This window comes from Malaya genurostris, chromosome 2 (genome assembly GCF_030247185.1).
Source record: "Malaya genurostris strain Urasoe2022 chromosome 2, Malgen_1.1, whole genome shotgun sequence".
NCBI lineage: Eukaryota > Metazoa > Arthropoda > Insecta > Diptera > Culicidae > Malaya > Malaya genurostris.
In genome coordinates, this window is record NC_080571.1 from 123,598,601 (window position 1) to 123,622,574 (window position 23,974).

At 35.4% G+C, this 23,974-nt stretch overlaps 2 pseudogenes; both read right to left on the reverse strand.

The window, feature by feature from the left end:
* Positions 1-907: 907 nt before the first annotated feature.
* Positions 908-2,155, reverse strand: LOC131428799 (putative nuclease HARBI1; annotated as a pseudogene).
* A 120-nt stretch (positions 2,156-2,275) lies between these two features.
* LOC131428800 (putative nuclease HARBI1) lies at positions 2,276-6,711 on the reverse strand (annotated as a pseudogene).
* Positions 6,712-23,974: the final 17,263 nt, after the last annotated feature.

Genomic DNA, 23,974 nt, shown 5'->3' on the forward strand with positions numbered 1-23,974 from the left:
ATGGACATTTTTGATAACGGTTTCCGGAATCGGAATTAGAAGACTGGATTTAATGGAAATATTTTAGAATAAAAAATCTCAGGCATTTGATTCAAGAACGAAATATTCGAATCAAATAAATTTTAGATTTAATTCAATGAAATTTTGAAATTTGTATACAAAACCTAATATATTTTAATCTAATATGCATTGTCACACTAAATTTCATTCAAAAAGAGTTTTATTTGATTCAAATTTTAATTCAAAAATAGTTTTATTTGATTCAAACAATGGTTCAATATATTAGAATCTAATGTGTTCTATTTATCTACGTGCAGAACATATTTTGCTTACAAAGCCAAATGTAACCGGTACTTTGAAAAAAAAATCGTTTTTACAATAAACTTTGCACAACTCGGAAAGTAATCATAAAATCTGGAAACATAAACAATAGCGTAAATACATCTTGAAAAACTAGCCATCTAGCCATCTCTTAATTGTGCACACACATAGATATTCGCCCTTATTCTGAATAACGACGTATTGATTATTCGATCGAATGTGGTTCGATAGAATCATAGGTACCTTTGATTTTGCTAGCGTTATGGGGAATACAAATGATATACGAGGGAAAAAACGATACGGCGTTATTCAGAATAAGGGCGATTTGCTCAGCTCGTCGAGTTGAATTGATTGGTTTATGACAGTCGGCTCTCCGGGCCTCGGTTCAAGAGTCTGTTTTCACAGTGATTGCATAAACTTTCTATATGAGAAGGGCAAAAAGTCAACAATTCAACTGTAAAGAAGATCAATAAAATTGCCACATGTATGTTATAATTAACTCGAATGGAATGGTCAAGGTCTTCAATAAAAAAGGCTCAACGTGAAGAAGTGTAAAAGCGCAAAATTGTTTTACAAACTTGATTTTTCACAAAATATTGCTCGTAATTTCTTCTCGAATTTCATCTGCATCACGTTCATTTTCTTCTACACCATAAAGTTCTGCACCATACTCTCCATTTGGTAAATCTAGCTGGTCGTAATCCATTTTATACTTCATTCGCAAGTTATGTGAAGCTGCACAAACGTTGATTATTTTGGTTGCTTTTTCAGGTTTGTAATGTAGTTGTCTTGCTCCTAAAATGCATCGGAAGGTATTTTTGACTACTCCAATTGATCTTTCTACAGTAATTCTAGTTTTGGAATGAATTTCGTTGAACCTTGTTTGCCGTTCAGTAGTATCTCCTATACGGAAAGGTGTGATTAGAAACGTTAAAGGATAACCAGCATCACCTAGGATGGAAATGAAATCGTTATAAATTACTAGCTAATCCGAAAAGCTTAAGAATCTACAAAGTGCATTCATTAGAAGAATTTCAACCGTTTCAATTCTATCAATAACTCTGTTCTTACCAAGTAACTAGGAGTTTCTTTCTCCGTTGTCGTATCTTTGTCTCAATAATTGATTTAACGAACTGCCGTTCCATATGAACGAGTCGTGGCATGTACCTGGATGATTGGCATCGATATATCGAATTATCAGATTGTGATCGCAAACCTGTAACAATAAATTAGTATGAGTTGTACAATTAAAATCAAGTATTGATCAAGGTTTACCAACATAACATTCAAACTGTAAAAACCTTTACGATTGTAGAACAAATGTTTATCACAAACAGGAAGAAACCTATTTTGATCTTGTTTATTTCACCATCACTTGATGGGAACTGTATTTCGACGGGGCATATTTCATTTTCGATTATTTCCGTTACACGTTGCAACATTTTTGACATCGTTGATTGTGCCAATCCAATGTAACGATCATTTCCTACACCTTTCTGGTAGTTTCCTTCGGCGAAAAATCTCAATGAAGCTGCGAACATGATCATTGGAGAAACTGATGTAGACAGTTGAACTGGGTTAATTTTTGCATCAATCACACCCAGAAGATATTTGAAATTTTTTTTTGAAACTCGAAAGAACTGCCTGAACCTAGAGAATACGTATGCAATACGGTTTCATAATCACACGTAAAGTAAATTATTCCAAATACTCACGATTTCTCCGTTTGATCCAGTGGATTTGATCTGTCCCTTATCCGTCTACGTTCTAATGCTAAGCAGGTGTATATTTCCTCGTCTTCACTATCTGTATCGAACCACAATTCTAAACTCATTTTTACTTCGTCTTTTAAATCAAAACAAACCACCAGCGCGATTCTGGACGTCACGCAAAATGAACAGGGTTACTTTGATTGAAACGTCGGCTCTCTATCACTTCACGGTGTTCATTTTGATCACTTCACTGTTCGTGATACTGGTAGGGTAAAGTTTTATAATATGCCCCCTTAAGAAAACATTGAGATATTTCCAAGTGTATTGATATATTTTCCTCGAGAATGTAAGTATTTCACTGCAATACGGATGAGGAACATAATTTTCAATGACTCCAATAGAAAAGATGAGAATTGATTGATATAAACACATTTTCCAAAACGGCTACATTTTTAGTTTTTTTCGCTCGCCTCAGACATAATGCCCCAGCAGCCGTAAAATGTGGCTCACAACAAACCAGTGGCATGACACACAACAAAAGACATTTTATCCCACAACAATGATGCATTGTGCTTCTTGAAATGTCCATAAAGTTACTGTTTTGAGATAATCAGTATGTCAAAGAAATGGCGGATAAAACATCTATTTAGTCGAAGCAAAACTTTACATCGAAAAGCTGCCAAATGAAATTTTTAGTTTTTTCATACTTTCCTGCAAACGATAACCACCAAACTTGCATAGCAGGAAGATCCTACGAAAAGATAGTGTTAGTGATAAAACTTTGGTTAAGAAAAGTCTTCAATGCTTAAGAAAGGAAAGGGGGCATTTTGGCTAGCAGGGGCGCTTTATAAGACTTTCCCCTAATAGGGAAAATCAAGTGAAGTGACATGTAAGTGAAGTGAACGTGAAAGTGGAAGTGAGAACGGTAATAAGGGCCATTATAATTTTCGTCTTCATTATCCATAAGATCATTTCTATCCATGAAAATATTGTGCAATACACAGCATTAAAGTACCAATTTGCTCATTCGCATAACCGTGGAAAAATCAAGACGTGTTAATTGGCGGAACCGAAATTTAAGAGTTCCGAAAGCGTTTTCAATCTTTACTCGAGTCTGTGCGTGTCTCAGATTGTAACGTCGTTGCTTGAGCGTTAGGCTTCATTGATTTCGATAAGGGGTCAATAAATATTCTCGAATTGGGTACGCTGCATCACGAACGAGATGAAACCGTCCTGCTTTGCATATCGTTGCAATTTCATCACTTATCGGTGATAACGTGAGAACACGAGAATCATGAATACGACTTGGAGAACCAATGCATACGTCTAGAACTTTTTTTGTTGAGTCGCAAATTGCTTGCAATGTGATAGAGGTGAGATCGTGACGATTTATGTAGGTTGACCATATTTTTCCAACTGGTTTTCTAATCATGATATATGACCCATCAATAGCTCTAATAACGTTAGGAAAATTTGAAATCTAAAAATGTTAAATAACTATAAAGCTGTTGTTTTTTTAAATAATCATGAGTTTAAATAAGCATTCTTACGTGCTCAATTCGGTGGTTGATAGTTGATAGTATTGCACCTTTCTCATTATGAAATTCAATGCAATCACTGTGAAACTCGACTTTTTAAGATATATAGAAAAATAAAAAATAAATCCTAACACAAGTGTCACATATTATGTTTTAATCATTTGTTTCCAAATTGAATGATTGGTACTTATCTATAAGCCGGGAACCAGAAAAAAAATGCCGATCTCGCCACCGCACTTTTGAACCAAGTTGAGGTAAAGTTGGTGAGTAGACCGGATAAACGAGACAATTACAAATATAAATGGCAGAAGTAACCGCTTATGGAGGTGTGTCAGAGCTTGAGCTTTGATTCACAGTCCTTATTCTCAGAAACTGAATTCATACTTACTTAATATAGACTAAAGGGAAAATTTTTAGTGGTATCGCAGAACAAATAGAGTATTCCTAAACATTTCTAAATAAAATTGACTTCTACAGTAAAAACGAGTGAATAGAATTTATGCAAAATTATTCATCATAGTGACATATTGGGATCATATTCAAATAGTCAGAGTCATTAACTAAAGGTTAACAAATTTCACGCGTGTCATGTTAATTTTCTACTATATTATCAGAATTCACTATAAAAATTGGAATTTATCTATATTTATATGACGGATTCATCTACGTTGTTAAAATTATAATATTTATGGTTTTTAACTTAAATTTTACCAATTTTTTAAAAGTATTCCTTATTGCAATATGAATAAAATTTTGTTAAAATTTCCGTTGGGTGTTCAATCATAAGTACAAACTTTTCAACCTTATAATATTCATGATTTGATTATTACCATTATGACATCATTTGCTTCCGCAATTCTTTGAAATTGTAATGAAAATTGGAAATAATTTGAATGTGTTAAAGACAAAGAACATGAAACGCAGGAGCTTAAGATGAGATAATGTCATTCACCCATTACACCAGCAGAGGAATTCAGAGACGCATCTTGTCAGGAAATTGTGCTAACTTTGGACTTCGCAGGATACTTCAATCAAGTCGAATTCGCCGTTGTACGAAGTTGAGTAACTACAAAACTCGGATTAGACCGATTTTCCTCTACGGACCTCTGTTTTTGAACGGAAGATGTTTCGAACCATCTATGGCGAAGTGCGGGTGAAAGACGGTACGTGGAGAAGGCGAATGAACCGTGAACTGCATCATCCAAACGACCAAGTTTGGGTGGTTACGGTGGGCCGGGCATGTTGCTAGAATGTCGGAGAACAACCGGGTTAAAATTGTCCTCGACAATAATGCGACCGGTATAAAAAGAAAAGGAGCGCAGCGGGTAACCTTTCAGTCATTAAACTTCTTAATCATTTCATAAGAACAATTTCAGTTTTGATTTAATGAAAACAGCGCTTTTCACATTCATTACACTTCCATGAGATCCATGGATATCAATTTGAATTGAAAACAATATTGAACTGCTGTGCACTGATGAGTCAAAGACGAAACGTAAAACTAATAAAAAACGGTTATGTGCCCTAGCACAAAATTTGGCTAACCCCTAAATGAATATTGAATCATTTTTGACAACATCAATAGGACATGTGAACGAAATATTGGATTCCATTCGAAATGTTTTGTCGTGAATACGACTTACTTTACTATGGGGCGCCTTTCCAAAATTTACCTTCTAAGAGACTGATAAGTTTTTGATCGTGAATATCTCCTGTTGTATCTAATGAATCAACATAATTCTTGCTACATGCCATCGGCAATATGATCACAATTTTATGATAAAATTTTCAGTTGTGTGTCATAATCTCAAATAGTTCAAAATTAAACTTTTCTGAAATGTTTGGTATAAACGAGTATCAAAGAGGATAATTCATAAGGCGCGTTTGCTTTTCTCGTATTTTGAAAGCTCATAGCTCAGTGATCTGTGGAAGGATTTATATAATCTAACTACCAATAGAAAAACTAGTTGAATGTTGTCCCTTTCCTACCATTTTCTGAGCAACTGTTGCCGAAACAAGACACACACGAGAACCATCTCAGATCTAAATGCAGATCTTGTTGATTGTGACAATTCAAGGCACTTTTTAGTGCCACAGATAATCGTTAGGAGTTAATTAAACTTTCAATATTTCCTACCAAAAGATTCATCAAGATGGAAGTTAAAATAATTTGCACCGTCACTAACACATTCAATTACGAACGGCAATGCCAAAGCGAAAGTGATGATGTTGAACACATCTTTATACTAGTATGAGGTCGTGTGAAAATATGACATGCGAAACAGGGTTGCAATATATACAGATTAATCTGTATTTTATTTATACATACATATATGTACAGATTAATCTGTAATATTATTATTATTATTATCATTAATATTATTATTACTATCAATATTATTAATAAAATGACTCTTGCATACCGAAGATCGTCGATACATTTCAGACCAGGCTATTGCAATTGTCTCGTACTGAACTTTCGAGAAGAATAAGATATCTTCGAGCTTCATAGCTTCAATAAAAATAAACTACAAATTTGTCGTACCTAGCCTCCTATATTAGCAAATTAAAAAAAAATTGTTTCAAGTTTGACATATATAGTTGTAGAATAGTAGCTGTTTAATAACTTAATGGAATATATAGTTGTAGAATAGTAGCATCGCTTCAAACTCTATTAGTGAAAAAGAGGAAAGCTTGCACAATTCATACAATTAATCAACTAACTGATATTCGGAAAAGTGATGGGAGCGTGTCAGTTTTTTCGTATTCACGACATCCAGTTATGTCTCTGACATTATCCACCCGCCTTTTTAACATCCTCGTTTATCCTGTTTACTCACCTACTTTACATCAATTTGACCCGAACGTGCGACAGTGAGATAGGACAAGACACTCACCAGAACAATATGATGCATTTTTTAGTGCCCAGCTAACGGATATGCACCGGAAAATTCTTTAAGCGAAGCGGTTTTATTTACTTCTTCATTTGAATAGTTTCCCACAACCGTTTCAATGAAATTCTTAACTCTTGGTACAAAGTTCTGTGTTGTTATCGTTGGTGAAACTAGGAAAGGAAATGGCATTTCATCAGATTCATCCTCGCTTGAACTTGACTCTAACAGGTCTATGAGAATATCCATAATATATCAAATAGTACTCTTTCTTGAAAAACAATTTTGTAGGAGAAAAAAAAATGTAGGCTCAAGCTACGTTTTTTTATCGCAAAGCGAAAAATTAAAGAAAATAGAATATTTATTTATGAATGATCATAATTACAATACTTACAATTAAGACAGTCAAGAGCTTAGATACAATATGTTTTAATACCAGAACTCGTTTGTTGATGATTGATATTTGACCGTCGTAGTGCGAACTGTGAATAAATTCAGAGCGAAACTAGGCTATTAGAGGGGCGACTCTAGGGCAGCCCTCGGGCTGCTCTGACCAGAAAACGAAAACGGTATTAGAGAACCTGACGCTTAACGTACCCCACCAGAAGGAAATTGTTGACGTCAATTGTATTTCTCATATCAAGTTCCTGAAGAAGGTCCTTCTGTGTCTGACGATTAGCGAGATGGGAATGCCTAAGCCGCTATTCGTCCTCGAAAGAGAATGAGGCCTTTTGGTCGATTCTGGCGAAGTCTGATTACGCCAGGAGATTTCTAAAGGAGATGGACTAGCCTCAGATAAACATGGTACCGATGATCGCCAGCCAATCCAATATCCTCCAGATGTGTGGTTTTACCTCATTAATCTCGTGACCACCAATTACCCTACCTGACAGCTATAGTCCTGGGGTGTCCTTTGCTGAATCAAGAATACGTCTCCACATAACTCGGTCCATGGCTGCTCGTCGCCAGCCACTCAATACACGAATGATTCTGAGATCACCTGAGATCATTTGTGGCCAGTCCGATACGCCTAGCTTCAGCTAGAATAAGGAGCAGTATTGGTGTAAATGCTGCAAAAATGTTGACAAAAATCTTATCATGGATCAGGGTTTTGTTTCCGACCAACTGCAACAGGATGTCGAAGAGTTTTTGTAAAACGCAATATAGGATTGATCATATGAAGATTTCAATCTGATGTTGCTATCATAATCAGATATTGATTTATTCTCATTTTTAAGTTTGAATTTACTCGGGTTGAGACTACCTCGTTTGAAATTGGCTCAGCAATCTCTGAGATTTCGACCTTACATTTTGGGTAGAGTGCCTATAACCAGAGTGATGACTTCTCATCCATATTGTTGGCAACAATCAAAAACATTTAATCCAAAATATTGGCAGAGTCGTTAGCTTTACATTGTAATTGACAGAAGGTTTGCTCGTTTCGAACTATAAGCTGTCATTCCTATACACACGCACGCACACATATTTATTTTCAATTTGTCGAGTTTAATCGGTTTTCATATATAAAACTACAACCTCTGGGACTCGGAAATGCAGAAAAATGTTTGACTAATTTCTATCTCTTCGTATTGGCGTATTGGTGACATATTTTCGGACAACGTGTGGCTTATGCGATAGTACGAATGATTTGCGGAAAATTTGATTTTAGGCGTACAACTTGATAACACTAGCGATGACTAGTGCACATTTCCCGTACATACATCCTTTCTGGTTTACATTCAATCAGCAAAACAGGGAAACAAAATTTGCGAGTTTGCTGCAATCGTATGATTTGCCGTGAGGTGTTGAGAGTGGGTTCAATTTTACAAATTGATTGAAGTGGGTTCACAAACATTCGTATTTTCAGCAGCGGCGTTCAGACAGTTGGAGTGTGTGAACTTCGTTATTTGTTTTGCGGTTGTGCAAGTATGCACTATGAATGCAAAGCACTCGGAGATAGCAACAGTAAATTTCGCTGCCATACACGAACTCGTTTTCTAAGTTTCGATTTGAATGTATCAAGTCACGTATTTTCAATTACATATGATTGAAATTTTGATTAGTAGCGAGCGAGCAGTGTCCTGTTTTGTCTGCTAAAAATCTTCGGCATACCCGATTTTCCTGCCACGGTCGACGGTTTTGAAGGAGTAAGCGATATACCAAGGAAAAGTATCGCTCTGATTGGTCAATCGATGCAAAAGCGAAGCTGTTGGAAGTACTCGAATCTATAAAGAGATTCAAATTTATAGCTAATGTTTCAGTCCTACGCGTAGCATGCTAGAGGTAGGTTGTTGCTAGACAGTAGGATAAAACGATTTGAAGCTCCAATTGGTATGCTCTGATTTTGTGTCATGGAAGCTCGAATGAAATTCCATGTTATGTCGTTTCGCCTGAGAAATTGACTACTACCCTAGGGTAAATTTTGAGTGTTTAAGATTAATTTCTAATTCATATAAGATGAACTCGATTAATGAGAAAAAGTTTATCGCTTCAACCGAAATCGCAGAGTAGAGAAACTTAACGCTATAAAAACAACTGCTTGCATACAAAACTTGAACACAAGCTTGGCGAAGAGAAGCTTAAATATCGAAACCCGTATCGCAAGTATGTTTAAAGCTATAATTGCATACATTGGGGATATTGGTGTAAATTCGTTGGCTATAAAACAACTACAAATCAAGACAAACAATGTTCGGTGCTGGTTCCTAATCAAGATCAATCTAAGCAGACTCTCGTGCAACTCCGGATTCAAAAGTGTGACTATTGATTAAAATGTTTGATTGTAAATCATTAGAATTTTTTGCCTTGTTCCACATCGATGGCTCGAACAACCCCATACGGCTGATCGTTGAAGTTTTTTTGTCACAACAGTAATCAAAACTAGACACTGTATAACAAATTAGTACTAACTGACGTGACGGCCTCGTAAAAGAAAGTGATAATAAAATTATGTTCAATATTGGTAGACTTTTTGAAAATGAACTGATAAGGTTCAGTTTTGGTTTCTGTTTCACCAGTGCTGTGCACACATTGTACAGTGCAAAAAAAATGGATTTTGATACAGGATACAGTTGACCAATCGCTGGGAAAACTGACTTTTCAATCGAGGCCCGGAGGCGACGAACTGTGTGTATGTGTGTATGTATGTAACAAAAATATGCACATAAGTTTTCTCGAAGACGGCAAGACCGATTTTTACAAGCTCAGATTCAAATGAAAGCACTATTAATGTGTCAGAATATTAATGTGATGATAAATTATCTACATCTTTACTACTCTGGTGTTACGAGAAGAAACGATTGATATAAAGTAATGCTATGCACAGAACTGATAGCCGTTAGAGATATTGCAATTAACAAAACGTGTTTAACCAAAACTAGAACCCAGTGAATTGTATGCGTTTGAATTTTGGTCTTAAAATCAACTTGATTCTCCATCGTGAAATACGTGTTAATGAATGAGCATCATGTTATCTTCAAGGCATGTACATAAAATTGTATGAGCAAAGTGATTAAATTGAAAATGTTTATTATTCGTCAATATAATCTGTTGAAACATGTGAGTTGCAATGGCTCAAAAAATAAAAATCAGTGCGTTCGGTTCGACTTTTTGTTCGTGGTGGTCACAATTAAAAAGTTTCGTTGACACCAGTACTACTAAAAGACAGTATATTATTTATATTAAATATTACATATTTTTTATATATCCTAACATACCGAATTTTCATTTAAAAAAATCAGAACGTATAACAATAAGGAATATTTTATTGTCATTCAAAATCAATAATTTTGCTTAAGTTGAAATAACTAATCGTTATATCTAAAACCACTAAAACCGATTTGTTTTTCAACTCACATAACTGTTAAATCAAAAACAAGGTCGGTTGTTGTAACTAAAATCTTTATTGAAATTGAAAGGTGTGTGTCTTGACTAATTGACACCATCCTTCTTTCAACCAAAAATTTTGTTATCTTAACCATCGTTTCTGTTGATCGAAAAACAAAAATGACAGTTTAGAAAAAACAACAATCGATTAGTTGTACCAAATTTTAACCAAACAAATTCAGAAAAACAATTAATATTTTGGTTGTTTCACGATCGTGAGGGGTTCCGTGCAATTTCATTCAAATGGCTGCCTTGGCTGGCCTTGCAGTACGCCATATGGTCGGTCCAGCTTTTTAGTACATTTCCGATTGTATGCAGCTTTATTTCAGCTATGGCTGTTGTCCTTCAAGGCTTGAATTGTCTCTTGCTTGTCCACATAACACTTATCTTCGACAGCCCTCCAAAGATAATAGTCTAATGCTTATGACAGACATGTGTTATCTGTATCACTGTACACCATGAAATCACATGTCTGTCACCCTGAATCACGGTGGTATCACGCGAGCATCATGATACAACGGTGATTTCCGTACTACGGTCATTCATCGTTGTACAGCGCAAAATCACATCACTGTTTACTGCTACCAGCGCCATTGGCGAGCGATGGTGAACTCATGAAACAGTATTTCCTTCTTCTGAGCATCAAATAATAAACAATCATCGTCATATTTTGAAAAAAAAATCTCGGTAAAATGCTAAAAAGCAGCATAAAACTTATATACTTTGTAGCATATTTTCAAAAAGCAGTCAAGCCAAGAAATATTCATTAATTAGGTGAAGTTTTGAAATACAAATAGAGAAAACAATTTATTCATATTTGTACAAAAAATCAGCACTATTGAGTAATTGTTTTCTATTCAATAACAAGTAAGATTATTGTTGAAATGGGCTTAAAAACATAATGATTCATATGTTGAATGCACATGTGGTAATAATAAACGATAAATATCCAATACATGAATAAACCAATTGTGTAATCATCCTGTTTCTTGATGACCTATCGAAATTCCATTTATAACATTGGTCCCCTATATTCACTTCTGGAAACTCTAAATCTTCTTATTACTTCGTCTTGTGTCATCGGGTTGAATGCCGTTCGATGGAAAGAAAACTTGTTTTTAAATTGTTTAGAAAGAGTCTTATTTTGGGGTATGAATAGAGAGAACATCGAACATTCGAATCATGTTTTTCAGTGTGAGTAATTTGAAGCAGAAAACATACCAAGTTACATATTCAATTTAAGAAATACTTGTAATAGTTTTCAGTGTTACTTCATAAATATAGCATAACAACTTTAAACTTCTCAAAATCCTAATAAAACCATTATCAGATTATATTCCAGTGTAGTAGACCGTTTTTCATAAGATTTCTGTAGCACTTTGCTGTTATATAATAGCATCAAACCTATGTCAAATCTATTTCGGAATGAATTTAAATTCGAGAAGGTTTTAAATTCAGTTTTATGATGAACATAATCCTTTTTATGAAAAATTTGGTGATGAATAAACTGTTACGTTGACAGAATTTTTCTGAAATATGTGTGTGCCATGCCGTTTCTGATGGTTACATAATATCTTAGATTTCTTTACTATTTTGAGACTCAATCTTAATAGTTTATGCGCTCTTATTTTTATCCTGAATATGCGGGTGAAAAAGGAATTATGACTGAACACCTTGAAATTCATTCGGATTTGGCAAAAGTCGGTAAGATTTACAAACAAAATTTAGTGATTCATCACCATTTTGGTAGAAATCAGCGTCGTTGCAAAAAAATAGTGCTCGTGTACCGAAAATTAGTTCTAAAAGCCTTTCATATTTCCTCCATTCTATATTTATGTTTGTTTTTTATTTTTATCAGTGAATGTTACGGTAGAACATCAAAATTATGAACATCTAATTTTCTCTAATACTAATTACATTTAAAGAATGATATGAGTGATACTGTCATCCAATGAACACTTACACACAAATAGTTTAATAGCTAAGACAGAGCGACAAGATTATATCTGTCATAAATTAGTTGCTAGTAATAATCTTCAAACCACAAAAATTTTTGGTTTCAATATTATCGATCATCGGAGCTGGGAAATTAAGCTAAATTTTGAGTTTTTTCGTTTCACACTACATTCATTCTGTGCGCAAAACATGTCTGTCACCTCATCGTTGTACGCGTACAACGTTGTACAGAAATCATTGTACGGAAATCACATGTCTGTCAGCGGTATAACGGCGTCAAATCACAGCTCCGAGGCGGCCAAACGACATCCGAATTTCGACTAATAATTCGATCTTCGAAGACTGTGCGCAGAAGATCGATCGTAGCGTGTGTTGTTTGGCACGGAGCGCTGTCTTGTTGGAACCAAATGGTGTCTAAGTCTTCCTCTTCAAGTAACGGGAAGAACCATGGAAGCTAATCATGGCGCGGTAGCGCTCGCCGGTGACCGTGGCGGCGGTTTCTGCCTTATTTTTGAAGAAAAATGGCCCAATGATGCCGCCAGGCCAAAATCCGCTCCAAACCGTCACTCTCTGAGAATGCATCGGCTTCTCCATGATAACGTGCGGGTTTTCCGTCCCCCAGATGCGACAGTTTTGCTTATTAACATTTCCGCCAAGATGAAAATGTGCCTCATCCGAGAAGATGATTTTTTGGCAAAAATCGGCGTCTTCTTCAAGCTGATCGCAAGCCCAGTTGGCACTATTTTCACGCGTTCCTCAAGCATATACACAACCATTTTCGTTCAGCGGAAAAATAAAACTAAGTTTCTGTCGAATCAGAAGTGACATTAAGGTTACCAATGTCGAAATAACTTCCGGAATTGCGAGGTGGAGAGTATTAAAAAATATATAGCGTCACTTCAAGTGTTTTCTAAGACTATTTCATTCATGGCCGATTTTCATGAACTTAGATTTAAGTAGAAGGTCTTATAATCCCAAATAAAATTCCGGAGTTTCATCTGGATCTGACTTCCAGTTTCGGAACTTCTGGGTTAAGTGTAATGAAAATTTATAGCGCAACCTAAAGCGACGAAGTGAAAGAGGGAAAAGTCCTTAACTAGATTCAAAAGATTAGACATTGGTATTGGTGGCTTTCGTTGGAAAACTGGCCGTGGTGTTCGTTCCAGAAAGCAACAAGTTCAACTCCGTACCACAGCGCGAATCGCACTCAAAAGTGATTGTAGGAACATCCTCCGTTTTGAGCTGTGACCGCCATTTAGCTTCTATCTTAAATTCTATTCGCACTATGCCGGGACGGCCGATCCGTAACGTTTTTTCCTCATAGGCTATGACTGAGCTGCCGGCGTGTGCATTTATTGGAATACCGGATCCAATTGGTTGCGATCGATATTCCTCGCCGAGTTTTTCGCACCGTCGGCACCGGGATAGTCTCGGATCGGCCGTCCCGGCATAGTGCGAATAGACTTTTAACCTGCCAAATTACTCAGCATGGCGCGTCATGAAGGCCAAATCTTATTCTGAATGCCAGCCGAGTACAACAAGCCTTAGAAAAACACTGAGATGAATCCAGACTGCATTATCATGACATGCCGTGTGTTCAAGGAGCGTGGAGGCCGTAACAGAAACAAGTAGAAACTCGATTGACGATTAACATAGACTCTTATTAAAATGTAACTTGAACTTGACGTAAATTCAAGTATGTCGTAATATTTTGTATGATGACATAGTATTACACGTATTAACACGTAAAAATTAATTTTGTGTCTGTTTCGAAGTCAATTTTCGTTGTGAAGTTGATGATATGATTATTTTTTACAGGCTTTGAAAGGTAAATTTAAACAAACTACGACGTTCCTTTTATTTACATCAATAGAAATTAAAATTTACATAGCTTTCTGGAGATTTATTTTAAAATTTTTACATTGCTTCATGTTGCAAACTTTCTCGCGCCTACGATAGCTAGACTAACATAAAAACCTTTTTTAGTTCACCTAATGGTGTGATGATGCCTTTCTTATATTACTTATGTTTTCAAAAATATCACTAGAAGATTCTGTCAACAAAAACTTGAATAAAATCGTAAATTTTCTCTGGTATAAACCTAGGACAGGACCAGACAACTGGCTTATTGTTCAAAAAAAAAATCTCTTCTAATTCCGGTTGTTCCCTGTTATAAATAATACATTCCTCGAGATCACTGTTGCCAGCAGAGATAATTATTCATTCTGAAAAGTTTCTCCCCTTATAACATGCTATTATTTATCATTTGAAAACACTTAGACAATATCAGTCCAAAATATTGCTCTGAATTCATTTTGATCAAATGCTTGTTTTAAAGAAATCGTTTATTTGAAACAGTTTAATAAATTTTTTCTGAAAGTCTTATTTTTGGGTAAATAACTTTGGCAGCTTTATGAACTAAAGTATCCTACATATTCAATTTGAGAAAAATACTAACAAACAGAAGTATCCAAAGATATGGTGCTATTCTCAAGTACAACCAATATAATTAATATTCTCGTCCATATCACACATCGTGATTTCAGGCTCTCTCTTTGTATCATCCAGTGATTGTTAAATATAATCGTATACTTTCCACATTGCCAAAAAACAAAAACAAAATATTCAATACCAAACCACATTGTTACCGACAATACTGATTAATTTCAACAACGTGTACTTGCTTATGTAAATTTCAACCAATCACGAGATGGTCCGAAACTGGCTCTCGAAGTCGTTTAACAATTATTAGGTTCTGTCCTAGGTATAAACTACAATCACCTTTTCAATTTGTAAACAGTTATGTCCAGTTAATATAGATTTAAATGTGGCAATCCTGCAAGCTTTATAAAATTGAACAAAGCACGCTGTGTGTTAGGCGTTTTCTTCTTTCGTACCAGCACGTACCGATGCGTACCGATTTTGCATCATTTTGTATGACTGTTTGATAGTTTTGACACTCATTGCTCTATAATTTCGGAACCGGAAGTCGGATCTGGATGATAATGCACAGTATCTTTTAAGCCACTGAGAGTTTAATTTGAATCATGATTTGTGAAAATCGGCTTAACCGTTGCTGAGAAATCGAAGTGAGTTCCGTTTTTGGAGATTTTCTTCACTATTAACGGTGCGTTCGGAAGCGGAAACCGGGGACTAGTAGTCCCAAAGTTGATTTATATATTCACTAACTAACAATGTCTGCCAACTAGATGAATTTATCAGTAAATTTTATAAAAATTGCACCCCGTTTCACCTTTGAAAAAATCCTCACGAAATTGAAAATTTTTCACTTATCGCGCTGTAATACCAGAGCCAAAGGTCGGATCTGGATCAATGTTTCGGGCACATTTTAGAGAATTTCAAGACCTTTCATTTGAATCTGAGTTTGTGAAAATCGGTTTAGCCATCTCTGAGAAAATCGAGTGACATTATTTGTCCCATACACACATACATACATTCATACACACATAGACATTTGTTCAGTTCGTCGAGCGGAGTCGAATGGTATATGACATTCGGCCCTCCGATCCTCGGTTCAAAAATCAGTTTTCACAGTGATTGTATGGTCTTTCTATATGAGAAAGTTAAAAAGGAAAGGCTCAATAACATCTTAATATTTAGAGGTTAACCAGCCTTTTTTGCATAGGGCACATAACCGTTTCCACAAACTTCATGTTTCGTCTTCGACGGCCGATAAACCGTTTGTCAACATTTATTCTCAACATTGTCAACTTTGCAGATGGAATGCTGGTTAAATGTTAACATCAGACGGAAGAGAAAACTTTTCTTTTTCTGTTATGACTAACTTTCAGCGAGTGCCGAATTCTCCTGCAAAGTGGACGCGACAAAAATGATCAACAATTTTTTAGTACCAGCATCGTATTAAGAATTCCCTCTAACACTGGCTGAACAGTTGGAATATTGCAGACCCATCATTATCTGTACATGTATTCCCCAAGGACTTCGATTCAAGTCTTGCATTCTTCCATTCATTAATTCAATGAGCAATGCATCAGACTAATAATTCATTCAGTATTAATATCCCAAGCAGCACACGTTATTACACTTCAATGACAGTAACTTATATGACACAAATTCATGGAACAAGTAGAAGACTTTGCAGCGTGCATTATAACTGCTTTGTAACCTGAAAAGCGTAAGAGGCGGAGCTTGTGCGACTTACCATGGGTTGCCAAGCAACTTCTCAGTAACGAATATTTGATTTGATTCAGCGCGCACATCAGTCGCAATGCAGCAGATAATATAAACTTTGTCAAGCTACAATTTGTTGATGTTTTCCCATTCAACATTTACGACCAAAAATTGGCATCCGATAATCAGAGTTAAAATATAGAATTCAATCTTCTTTAAACTCACTATATCTACTCAAAATCTAAGTGCTATTCTATATTTATGGTGAAGTTGATCATTGTACCAATTGAAAACGAGCGCGCCTTCGATATTTTGGGTTTCAGAACATCGATATACAATTGAATATTCATATTTTTATGCCCGTCATATTGAATTTACAGCTAAAAAGTCGAAATTTGTTCACACAGAACTTTTTTATGATTAATATTATTTTTTCAAATACCAAAGTTAAAACAGTTGACCAATCGCAATAGTTAAAAATTGCAGTCATTTCAAATATAATTAATGTTTCATTCCCTGGTCATTATGGTAGCCATTGGCATAAATTTTTCCATGCATACACTGCCGTGACGAAGTGTAGAAATATTTTCTCTGGTAGAGAGTATGTACTTCCCAAAACGAAACAAGTTTGCTTCACACATGTACCGGTAAAAAATTTGCGTATAAGCGAAGATTTAACTATAGCCATTTTTTTTAACTGAAGGAATTTTCTACTTATTCTACTTATTGATTGAATATTATTGTCCGGGATAATGTACGGAAGCTTTCAACCGACACTGTAATTGTATTTCTTTGTTGCATCACAACGAATACGGTAACCGATATGAAATCATTACTTAACTTTGTCTTGTAGTGTGTCACATTTTCATTGTCACATTTTGTTACGGTAAACAGTGGGCGACTAAAAACAGTCAATGCGAGCACATCGTAAGAGTTAGATTACCGGAAAGTTACGTTGGAACTTATTGTAACTTAGTATGATGAGATGTCAATTCGTAACCTTGTTTTGACACCATTGTCACCATCATAATGCGACATGTTTCGCCGTGTTTGTCATGCGACCATTATGCAGCATCTGTTTTATTTTATTTTTTTATGAACAAGTTACAGGTGCTACTTGGGACACACATGTTGGTACACCCAAAACAAACTTAGTATCAGTTTCTTATTGCAATAGCTTCCATGTTATAGTTGGGGAAACATTAGAGCGGGATTTCAACCTTTATAAAGCAATGTTCTGGCTCTCATAATTCTGGTGTTGTGTCGGTTTTGGGTGTATGGTTAGTCCTATTTAAGCAGATGAGTAATCAAATACAATTTTGCTGGGCATCGACAGTCAACATACATAATTTCAATTGCACATACTGATAAATTATAGTTGCATAAGCTCCCAAAAGCAGTAAACTTGGTATTGGTTATGACGAAACCTAGCGATGTGCTAATTTTTTGCATCATTTAATCGTCGTTGTTGGAGATTTGAAATTCCGAATATAATAAAACTGTGTCAGAAACAGCTTGATGTTGCGCATAAATATAAGACAGAATTACAGGTGGTTAGAGAAATGTATCATTAAACCAAATATCTTGCTGAAACAACAATGACGCTAAAAGATTAACACTGAACTGAACTTTAAGGTAGCAACAGAGTTTCCCGAAATATGATATCAAAAAACAATTTAATTGGACGATTTGTTTTAGTCTTACGACGTAGACCCGCCTTGAGCTAATTGGCAAAACGATTTTTGCAGTTAGGAGAAAGCTACGGGTGTGAGACCCGTTTCTGTGGTAACTTGTTCGCAATTTTAATTTCATAGTGGTATTTGTATGTCTTTTTTCAAATCTGTTTTAAAGGTAAGATACTGATCAAATTTAAGTTCTATAGGGTTACTCGAAGTGTTGTTGTGAGATCTAAGCAACACAATCTTAAATCACTGATGAACAGTCAATATGATTAACCAGTCGTCTAATAGAGCTCCAATCAAACAATAATCGATGCTCAATTATTCATTAATAATTTGATACACATATGTCTGATCGTGAAGTTAGGCGTACTCAAAATACAATACAGTCGATTTGGCGGTGTTCACCTCAGAACGCTTTCAAAGTACGCATAAACATTTACCCAACTTAAAAAATGTGCACCTGTTGCGTTTGTCATTGCTTACCGATAGGTGGCGTAGCGGTTTGTATTTTATTGCTTCCGATTTTATTAAATGCTGCAGCTCAGGTTTCTGCTCAGCCAAACCGATAGGATGGAAAATTCTTTAATCATTTTAACAGTGCTCGCCTGTGATATGATGATATCACTGGCGCACTCGTTACCCCATCAAAAACATTCAGTCTGTCATCCAGAATGTATTTATTTTTAGCTTTCTTATAAAGGAAGGCTATGTAATCAATGTGAGAATTGATTCTGTGAAATGAGATTCGTAGGGCCAAGTATCATATACCCTTCGACTCAGGTACAACTAATTTTATCGGAGAAGGTTGAACCCACTTGCACAAACTTAGATTCAAATCACAGGTTCCGTAGTCCTATGGCTTACTATTGAATCACATCTCGATTTGGTTTCCGGTTCCAAAATTACAGGGCAATGAAAATAAAATGTAAAAAATATGCACTCAGTTTTATCAGAGCTGGCTTTACCGGTTTAACAAACTAAGATTCAAGTTATAGGTACTCTGCAATACTACGAAAAATTTTTGAATTTTATTTGGATCCGATTTCCGGTTTCGAAGCTTGACGGCGGTAAATATCAGTAAGTTCAATTTCATGGATGTTTTTTATAACAAGTGACGTTGGAAACAATACTTTAAAACTTATTGGTCAATTCGTCTAGTCTATTGATATCATTAGTTGGTAACATGAGCTTACTTTAGTATACTAAATCGATTTTCATAATCTTGGATTTAAATTATGTATCGGTTTTACGGTATCATCATCTAATGTGCTTTTTATTTAAATCTGACTTCCAGTTTCAGAGCTTGCAGGTAATGAATGTGAATGAGAGGTCAAACGAGCCGATTTCGATAACACCGGTCCCGGTTTCCGGAAATAGTGGTCAAATATTCCGACATGGAACACCTTTTGACTTTTCAAACATGACTGATCCTACTTTCACAAACTTAGCTTCAACTAAAAGGTTCTACGATATCATAGGGTTTTGTGGAATTTTATTCGCATCCGACTTCTATAAACATCGAGAACGTGCCATCTGAGCCATTATGTACTGTTTCCTTATAGTTATATACCTTAAAAGCAGACGTCGGATACGTCCTTCCCGGTTCAGTACCGGAAATACCATAAATAGCAATAGAAGGGCGTAATTACACCATTACATGACTTGAAACAGGATTTTAATAAATGAGCATACAAAACAAACCGGAAATACCGCTTTCCGGTATCTGTTTTCAGAAATTCAGTTTCAGGAAAACCTATTTTAATTTACGTAGTGATGCAATGACACCTTTCTCCTATTACTTATATTTTCAAAAACATCACTAGAAGATTCTGTCAAGATTTATTTTCAAACTTGAATAAAATCAAAACCTTTCTTTGGTATAAACTACCATCACCTTTTCAATTGGTAAACAGTTATATCAAGTTATTATAGAATTAAATGTGGCTATCCTGCGCGTTATACAAAATTGAACAAAGAACGCTGTGTGCTAGGCAGTGATATTTTCTTCTTCCGCACCAGCACGTACCGGTAAGTACCGATTTAGAATTATTTTGTGTGACAGTTTAAAAGTTTTGACACCTATCGTCATCTAATTTCGGAACATCTTTTAAGACAGTGAGAGCTTTAATTCGAATCATGATTAGTAAAAATCGATTTAACCGTTGCTGAGAAATCGAAGTGAGTTCCGTTTTTGTAGTTTTTTCACTATTGCCGGTGCTTTCGGAAGCGGAAACCGTGGACTAGTAGTCTCAAAGTAGTTTTATATATTCACTCTGTCAACTATACGAATTTAGCAGTAAATTTTTTAAAAATTTGTTCCTCGTTTCGCCATCATTTTTGAAAAAATGATATTGAAATTCACTTATCTTCTTGTAATACAGGAACTAAACTTATTGCGCTATAATATCGGAACTAAAAGTCGGATCTCGATCAACTTTTAGCGGACTTTTTAAAAAGTATTTCAAGACCTTTCATTTGCTTTTTTGTTCGTAAAAATTGATTAAAAAATTTCCCAGAAAATTAAGTGCTCATTTTCTCATAGATTTGCACATATTGCCCTGTAATTTCGGAACCGGAAGTCGTATAAAGATAAAATTCAATAGCGAGCTATGAGACCATTAACCTTTTTTTCATTTTTTATATCACACTGTAACTCCGAAACCGGAAGTTAGTTCGGTATAAAATTCAATAGCGATCGATGGGTTCGTAAGACCTTTCATTTGAATCTGAGTTTGTGAAAATCGGTTTGGCCATCTCTGAGAAAATCGAGTGACATTATTTGTCACATACACACATACATACACAGACATTTGCTCTGTTTAGTTGAATGTTATATAACATTCGAACCTCGGCTAAAAAGTCAGTTTTTACACTGATAATTTTGAATAACCTTTCTATAACAGTGTGTTGCATCTATGAACATGTAAACTTATGATTGGTGTCTTTTTGCCTGTTAAACTCAGTTGAATAAGTGTAAATAGTTCATATTTAAATATCGAAAAAATGGAAATATGAGTGCTTACTTTCCTCGGAAATGGTGTGACTGATTCTAACATACTTAGATTCATATGAATGATCTTATACTTCTATTCAAGTTTTCTGAAATTCATCTGGATCCGATTTACCATCCCGGAATTACAGGATAAAGAGTGTTGAGCATTTCAAGCAGTTATACAGAACAGTGATGTAAAACAAAACACGGAAAAATTGGGTTGCTGGGGCCCAAAATCATTTCCAATCGATAAGCTTTGTCAGTTGACGGCCGAACGTATTCATTTCGGCTATACACGGAACCACCCGCGATCCCATTTCAACCAGAATATTAGTTTTGATTTTTAATTCTGAATTTGATTGGTAAAAATTTGGTACAAATAATCGATTGTTGTTTTAACTAAACTGTCATTTTTGTTTTTCGATTAGCAGAAACGATGGTTGAAACAACTAATTTAATTGGTTGAAAAATAATGCTGTCAACTAGTGAGGACACACACCTTTCAAATTCAACAAATATTTTAGTTGAAATAACTGGCGTTGTTATTAAAACTAAATTCTGTTAGTTGAAAAACAAATCGATTTTAGTTGTTTTAGACATTGCAATTAGTTGAATCAACTTGAACAATGTTATTGATTTGCGATAATAATCAAAATATAGTTACTGATATACGTTATGATCTATTTGAAATAAGTATCGTTGTTCCAATATAAACAGTATTTTATATTAACAAGTAATATCATTAGTTATTAACAGGACTGGGAAAACCACAGATCACAACTGATCTGATCTATGAATGATTTTGATTTTTGTACGATTTTTGTAACACCAAATCAGTAAACGTTTTCTAATTTGTCACCAAACCTTTTTCAACTGAAACAAGGTTAACTTTATCGCAACACCGCTATTCGAAAAACACTTGTCATAGAATAATAAATTTCTCAAATCGAATGGACACAATTTCACCAAACGCTTTAATCATCGATGTTGTTTTCATTGACATTTTGAAGCGACGCGAACAGGTTTCAACTAAAAAAGTTGTTGATTTTGCATTGCGATTATTGTTTTGCTTTTAACTGTCTCCGGCATTTGACAGCATTCAAAACAACATATTTTTCAACTACTTGAATGTATGCAAATCAAAAACCATACTGGTTGAATCAAAAAGAAATTAGTTGAATCAGCTATCGCAAAAATCAAAAACTACGATATCGCAATTTTATGATCGGAGGGTTCTCCGTGTACCAGTCCCCGGTTTCCGGTTCCGGAAGCACCGGAAATAGTAGTAGTCTAAAATGCAACGAGCTCACATTGCTCATCGATGGTTTGGTCGATTTTTATTTCAAACGAAAGGTCTTATGCATTCACATACATAACTCCTGAATTTCACCTGGATCTGACTTCCGGTTCCGGAATTACAAGGAATTACGGATGAAGAAAACACAACATTTGTGGTGTTCGATTTCATGCACGCGGTAAAGAAAACGAAAACTAGCACCGAAGCTCAATGGTGAAAACACAAGCGAACCCATCGGCACTGGAATCAGAACTAATTGGCTCTGGTCGCACGTTCCCCTAGTTATTTGGAGATTTGTGCCTTAACCGAATGTTGAACCGTTTTTAAGGAAACAGAATAACGCAAAGGCACAAATATATGTTACCAATGTGTGATTTTTGTTGAATATGGTGCTGAGGTAAAAGCAGGATAGTGGAAGAAAAAAATTGTCCAACTTTTATATAGTTGACGACACAAAATAAAACGAAATTATCGAATCAGATTGCAAAACTGTTCGAATTTGCAGGTCTGACTTTTTAATGGCCCTAAAAACTTAATGCAACTTCGACAGTCTCCCGATTTCGGTTCCAGAAAAATAATGTCCAATATGAAACTTACATTCCACATATTTTAAAAATACACTCTTTTCAGAGAAATTTGAGTGCACGTTATTCAAATTCTTAACTCATAGAACCATTACATACTGACTCTGGAGAGAAGAATTTCAAAAGCAGAACCACTCGAATCACTAACATAACCTTAGAAAATAGTAATACTCTTCAGTTCTTCGGTAAACATTTAACGATAGTTGAATAAACGAAACGGGTATCAGTTCGACACAAAACTACAGAGATGACCGAATAAACGATTGTTGTCGGAATAAGTGTCATTAACACATTATAATTAAATTAGAATGCTATTTTAGCACATTACCAGCTGAAGATTTTCATGACACATCAATTATAAAAGCAAATAAAGATCACGTCGCCTACACAATGCTGAAAATTTACACCTGGTGGTTTAAAAAAAGGAAACTTGTTTGTTATGGCTATGCGGAAAAACAGATTAAAACGACTAATGCAAAAAATCCCGAAATAAAACACAAACTCTGTAACATTTCATAAGACGTAACAACCTTCATTTCAGTCAATGTTTATAAAAAACTTACAACCGTAGGTTTCATGATTAGTAACTAACCGACATAAAAAGCTCAACCGAATCTGCTTCCAAAGTGCGCTTGCCTTCATTTTTCTCAGTCCCGATTAATCATGTTTAGCACCCAGCAGCAGGATATCTTTCCAATCAGCAGAATCCTGCTCAAACAATGATGTTTGCTTTTAGTACTTTTTTGTAGCATGTGTTAGGTTGCACCCTTTCACTTTTCAGTCATCCAGCACCATTTTATGTAGTTTTGATATTGTTTCATGTAACCGCATCGTAGGGTTTTCCGCTGTAGCCTTTATCGAGAGGGGAGTTTCAACCACCACAAAACCACTATTTCACAGTGCAATCTGAAGGAGAGGAGCATTAGTATCACAATATCCATCCAACCCGAACCCAACCAATACC